This window comes from Petaurus breviceps, unplaced genomic scaffold (assembly GCF_028583685.1).
Source record: "Petaurus breviceps papuanus isolate PSGF00001 unplaced genomic scaffold, PetGlider_PUasm1.0 90847, whole genome shotgun sequence".
Taxonomy (NCBI): Eukaryota; Metazoa; Chordata; class Mammalia; order Diprotodontia; family Petauridae; genus Petaurus; species Petaurus breviceps.
In genome coordinates this window covers 2127231-2133347 of record NW_027187360.1, presented here as the reverse complement: position 1 = coordinate 2133347, position 6117 = coordinate 2127231, and positions in this window count along the sequence as shown.

Genomic DNA, 6117 nt, shown 5'->3' with positions numbered 1-6117 from the left:
GTGTGTGTGTGTGTGTGTGTGTGTGTGTGTGTGTGTGTGTGTGTGTGAGGGGGGTAGGGTGGGAGAGGGGGTGGCCTGTGTTGGAGGAAGGCATTATCAATATTATCATTGATCTATCAATGGTCTTGTGACTTCATCCAGCTGACTTTTTGCTCCAGGGTTGCAGTTTTATCCCCTCCAGCCCTCCTCATTCTTTTTGTCCTCATTTCTGTAAACTCTTCACAGACAGCCTAACCATTAAGCAAGAGGGCTTCCTTTGGGTCCCTTTACATTGTGTGGGATACAGGGCAGCACTGAGTCTGTCTCTTTTTAACTGATGACAAATGTGGAAAGAGTGGTGGCTTTAGAATCAGAGGGTTAAAATCTTACCTTATTTACCTACAACCTTTGTGATCTTGGAGCAGACATTCAGCCTCTGTGAGCCTTAGTTTTCTCATCTGTAAAATGACCAGATTAGACAGCCAGATGACCCCAGAGCTCCTTTCTAGTTTTAATTCTTTGACCCTCTTTTGATCATTTACGTCTTATGAAATATCATTATTTTGTAGAGAAATATTAAACATGAATCTAGGACACACAGTGAATCTCAAGGAGTTGGTTCTGACTATAGAGACAAAAAAGGAATATAAATACATTTTTAAAAGAAAATTCTTTTGTAGAACATAAGCTCCTTGAGGGCAGAGACTGAATTATTTTTCTTTTTTGGTATCTCCAGGGTAGAATATAGTAGGCACTTAATTGAATCAAATTGAATGGGAGTCATAGGAGTTGAATCACAGTCCAAGGCTGTACTGTCAAATAAATGTACCGTCAAAGGCAGGCCATGAGAAATTGCTTAATAAGAGGTACACGTTGTGCTTTGGAGTTCAGATGAGGGAGAAATCATTGTGATCACAGAAAGCTTCTCAGAAGAAGCAGGGCTTAAGCTAGGCTTTGCCAGACAGAAAGCATTTGGATCACTGCAAGAGGAGGAAGGAGGACATTTCTAGCTAGGCTGGGTTTTTGGGGGTCATGGTAAAGAAGCAGGGGTAGAGCCAAGGGTCAGCAGCTGTAGAAGCGTCCGTGGGTCCTGCCAAGGTTCAATTCCATGACGTAGAGCAGGGATTCTGGAAATAAGGTCCACCCAGGATCTCCCATGGGCAGAGGTGGCAGGTAGTGGGAGGAATGGGTAACAAGTTCCTAGTATTAAAGCTGATAACTTGGAGGCATCACTATTTCATTTTTAACATTGTTGGAGTTTCACCCAAAGCTTTACTAGTGCTCATGTTCACTTGAGGGAGGGATGCCGGCAGTAGGGTGAGAGTAGGTAAGGGAAAAGGAGGGGCCCAGGACTTTCTCCCCTAAGCCAGATGGTAGAGCCATAGTTGGAAACCCATGACATTTATTGTAGAGAGAACATGCAGGTTAGACCTGGTAGAACATGAATTGGTTGTTGTAGTTTTTATGGGTATGAGCTTATATAAATTACTGCAACTGTCTCAGTCTCAATCAGATATCCCACACTCATTTTGTTGCTGTTGTTTAATTGTGTCTGACTCTTCATGACCCCACTTGGGGTTTTCTTGGCAAAGGTACTGGAGCAGTTCACCATTTCCTCCTCTAGCTCATTTTACAGGTGAGTAAACTGAGGTAGAGTTAAGTAACTTGCCCAGGGTCACACAGCTAGTAAGTGTCTGAAGCATGATTTGAACTCAGGTCTTCCTGATTCTAGACCTTATGCTGTATCCACTGAGCTATCTAGCTGTTCTCCTACACCCATAGATTCATAGAATTCCAGGGTTGGAAAGGACCCAAGAACATCAAACAGAGAATGGCAGGACTGGACCTGGGCAGCTAGGGGGCACTGGACCTGGAGTGGAGAAGGCCTGGATCAAATGCAGCCCTAGACACTGGCTGATTACTTTACCTCTGCCTCAGTGTCCTCATCTGTGAAAAGAAGATAACAGTAGCACCTGCCTTCCTGGATTGTTGGGACCAAAGGAGACATTCATAAAGTGCTCTGCTAACTTGAAAGTGCCATGTAAATACGATTTATTGAAAAAGACCTGAGAACACAGAAGATAGAGATTTGCAAAGGATGTTAAAACACAGAATGCAAAGTTGGAAGAGGCATTTGAATATATGGGACCTTAAAACGTAGGATGTTAGAGTTGGGAGGGAACACAGAACATAGAACGTCAGAGCTGGAAGGTATCTTTGAGCATAGAGAGCTAGATCTAGAAAAAAAAATTCTATAACAGGTGGGGAATCTGTGGCCCTGAGGCCACATGTGGCCCTCTAGGTCCTCAAGTGCAGCCCTTTGACTAACCCAAACTTCATGGAATAAATCCCTTAATAAAAGGATGTGCTCAGTAAAACTTGAACTCAGTCAAAAGACTGCACCCAAGGACCTAAAGGGCCACATGTGGCCTCAAGGATGCGGGTTCTCCTCCCCTATTTTAGAATATAGGATGTTAGAGCTGGAAGGGATCTTTGAACATGGAATGTTAAGTCCAGAAAAAATTCTAGAACATAGGATGTTAGTAGTAGAAGTGCCCTTAGAACAAGGGTTCTTAACTTTGGTGGTGTTATGGACTCCTGTGTCAGTCTGGTGAAGCCTATGGACCCCTTCTCAGAATAATATTTTAAAATGTATAAAACAAAATATATAGGCTTACAAAGGAAACCAAATATACTTAAGCCTACTATCAAAATCTGTTGGTTTTTTTTTTTGAGGGGGGAAGGCAAGGCAGTTAGGGTTAAGTGACTTGCTCAAGATCACACAGCTAGTTAAGTGTCAAGTGTCTGAGGCTAGATTTGAAGTCAGGTCCTCCTGCTTTCATGCTGCACCACCTAGCTGATCCCCAAATCTGTTTTTAAAAAAGTTCACAGACTGTAGGTTAAGAGAGAATGCTCAATCTGCAAAGATCTACTCCAACTCTGGTTTTACAGATGGTGAAACCGAATCACCAAGAGGGGACATAACTCGTCCAAGGTCACACAGAAAATTCGCAGCAAAACTGCCCCTGGCACCTTGTCTGCTGTCCCCCAGGTCACCAGGTCTCGGTCAAGTGCTTTTTAATTCTTACAGCTAGAGCTTAGATGGTGGTGTCAAAGCATGTGGGGACCCTTCAGAGAGGAGTTTTCCTATAAAATGCAAAGCGTCATCAGCACAGTTCCAGGTGTCATCGTTTGTTTACACAAACACAAGGCTGAGGTTCTCACTTCTGGTGACAAAGAGAAAGAGAAAATTCGGTGACAGCCAGTAATTTTCTCTGCCACCAAAAGTCACATCTGGTTCAATAACAATAATAAATACCTTTCTCAGCTCACAGACACATTCCATAAAGGATTTTAAAATAAAAGTTCATTTTTCAGTCCTGAGAATAGAAAATCAATCCTGGAGGGTGCCTGAGAGCAGGTTTTCTATTTTCATGAGCTGATTTTGGTCAGCCTCCTTCATCATGTGGACCTTTTAGATGCCACAGCAGCTTTCTCTCCCTTCATCAATACCTCCCCCTGCTCCTTTCCTTCTAACCCTCTGACTGGGGGTGGGGTGGGGAGAGAGACTAGGTAATACATATTGGTGATTATTTAAGGAGGAGTTGAGCAGATGTGAGCCTCTCCTCCCAGAGATGAGTGCACAATTCTCTCTCTGTCCCTCTGTCCCTGACAGGGCTGGCTGCCGCTGTCCCAATTAGCCAACTTCTCATGAACTAGCTGCTGGCAGCACGCAGGGCTGGGAAGGAAAAAGAAAAAAAATATTCACAATTGGTGACTGCTTCCCTGGCTCTGTTATCACGTGGACAGCAGTAGCTGTAATGCTCACAATGTGGCATAGCAGGGTTGAAGAAAGCGTGGACCGCTTTTGAGTCCTGAGGCTCAGAGAGGTCAAATCAGCTACCTGATGTCACACAGCTGGCCTGTCACTGTCTCCTGAGTCCTGGCTGGGTTGATGCGCTCCTCTACTACCCAGGCCATCTCCTCCTATCCCTCTCTTGCTGTGAGCTTGGCCTCCAGGGGCCTCGCAGGACCCAGGAACAGCTTAAACATCGCTTTCTGCAGGAGGCTTTTCTCAATCCCCCTAATTGCTAGAGTCTTCCTCTCTAAGAAAATCTTCTCTGTATGTGTCTTGTATGTATTTGATTGTGTATACGTTATGTTTCTCACTAGAATGTGAGCTCATTGAGGCTATGGATTGTTTTTGCCTTTCTTTCTCTGTAACCCCAGCACTCAGTACAGTCCCTGGTGAATAGCAAGCACTTAATAAATGCTCAGTGAGTGACTGATTGAGTCAGCATTTGAACCCAGGTCCTGAGCCTCCCAAGTCAGGGCTCTTTTCATTAGACTAGGGTCAAAAATGTAATAAGTGGCAGAGCCAGTACTCACACCCAATGTTATTTTTATAATTCTCAATAACAGCTCTCATTTCTGTAGTATTTACTATTTAGTAATGTTTAGTAGGGTTACAAAGCTCTTTACATCTGTTAACTCATTTGATCCTCACAACAAAAAAATCAGCTAATAAATGGTGATTCCTTTGAATTTGAGGAGGTAGGTGCTATTATTATGCTGATTTTACAGATGAAGAAACTGAGACTGAGATAGTTAAATGACTTGCCCAGGGTCACACATCTAGTAAGTATCTGAGCCCAAAATGGAACTCAGACTTTCCCTGACTCCAGGGTGAGAGTTCTTTCTACCTGTGCCAGTTAGCTGTCTGAATGGGGTAAACTAGTCACTCTCTAAGATTCCATCTATCTGTAATATTCTGTGTTCTAAGGCCCCTCCCAGCTCTGACATTCTGTGTTCTAAGGCCTCTCCCAGCTCTGACATTCTGTGTTCTAAGGACCCACCCAGCTCTGACATTCTGTGTCCCAAGGATCTTCCCAGCTCTGACATTCTGTGTTCTAAGGTACCTTTTAGCTTTGGCTTTATGTGTTTTCAGATCCTGTTCAGCTCTGATATTTTGTTTGAGAGTGCCTTCCGACTTTGAAGTTCTCTATTCTGAGGTCCTTTTCATCTCTGATGAACTCTATTCTAAGTTCCCTCTTGGCACTGACATTCTGACTCCTAAGGTCTGTTCTAGCTCTGACATGCTATGTTCTAACTGCAGGGGTATAGGAGTCATCTTCCAGGGGGACTGTTAAAATTTCAATGTGAGCATTTATACTCCACAATTTGTCAAGTGCTATAAATTATGGATTTGGTTGTTTTGTTGATTGTCTATACTTAAAATAATGGAGAATTTACTTAAGGGTGTTGTAGGAACATTAATTTTTTCATTAAAAATTAAAGAGTTGATTGTAAAACAGTTACCAGCAGACCCCTGATTCTCAGGTCCTTTCAATTTTGATATTTTATGCTCTAAGGTCCCTTCAATTTTGAAGTGCTGTGTTTTAAGCCATCCATAAGCCCTGACATTCTATATCTAAGGCCCTTTCCAGCTCTGATATTCTATGTTCTAGGGTCCTTTCAAGATCTAACATTCTGTGTTCTAAGGGTCCTTCTAGCTCTGACATTCTGTATTCTAAGGTCCCTTCCAGCTTTGGCATTCTGGAGTCCAAGTTCCTTTCTAATTCTAACAGGTACTGTTATTTGGTCCCTGCTAGTTCTGATATATTATTTTAAGGTCTCCACAAGCCCTGGGATTTTATGTTGTAAGTTTCCTTCCAGCTTTGACAGGCTATATTCTAAGGTTGCTTCCGGCTCTGACATTCTATATTCTAAGGTCCCTTTAAGTTCTAACATGTTCTGTTCTTTGGTCCCTTCTAGCTCCAATATTCTGTCTTAAAGGCCCTATGAGTCCTGGTCTTGGATGGTCTAAGTTTCCTTCCAGTTTTGACAGTCTGTGTTCTCAGGTCCCCTCCAGCTCTGGCATACTGTGGTTGAAGGCCCTTTCAGCTCCAAATCCTAGGATCTCTGACTTTTTATTATCCTTTTTTAACTCCAGAGATTCCAAGTGGGTCAGCAGCTTCACAGATTTGGGGACTGAGCCAAACTTCTTCCATCTGGTGCAGCACAAAAGACGACATACTCCTGCCAGTGGAAGTCATTGCTCTCTGTGATAACTGTCCTTGCAGAGCTTCCAAATTCAGGCCAAACTCGCTCACACACCCATCCCCTTGGAGGACAGTA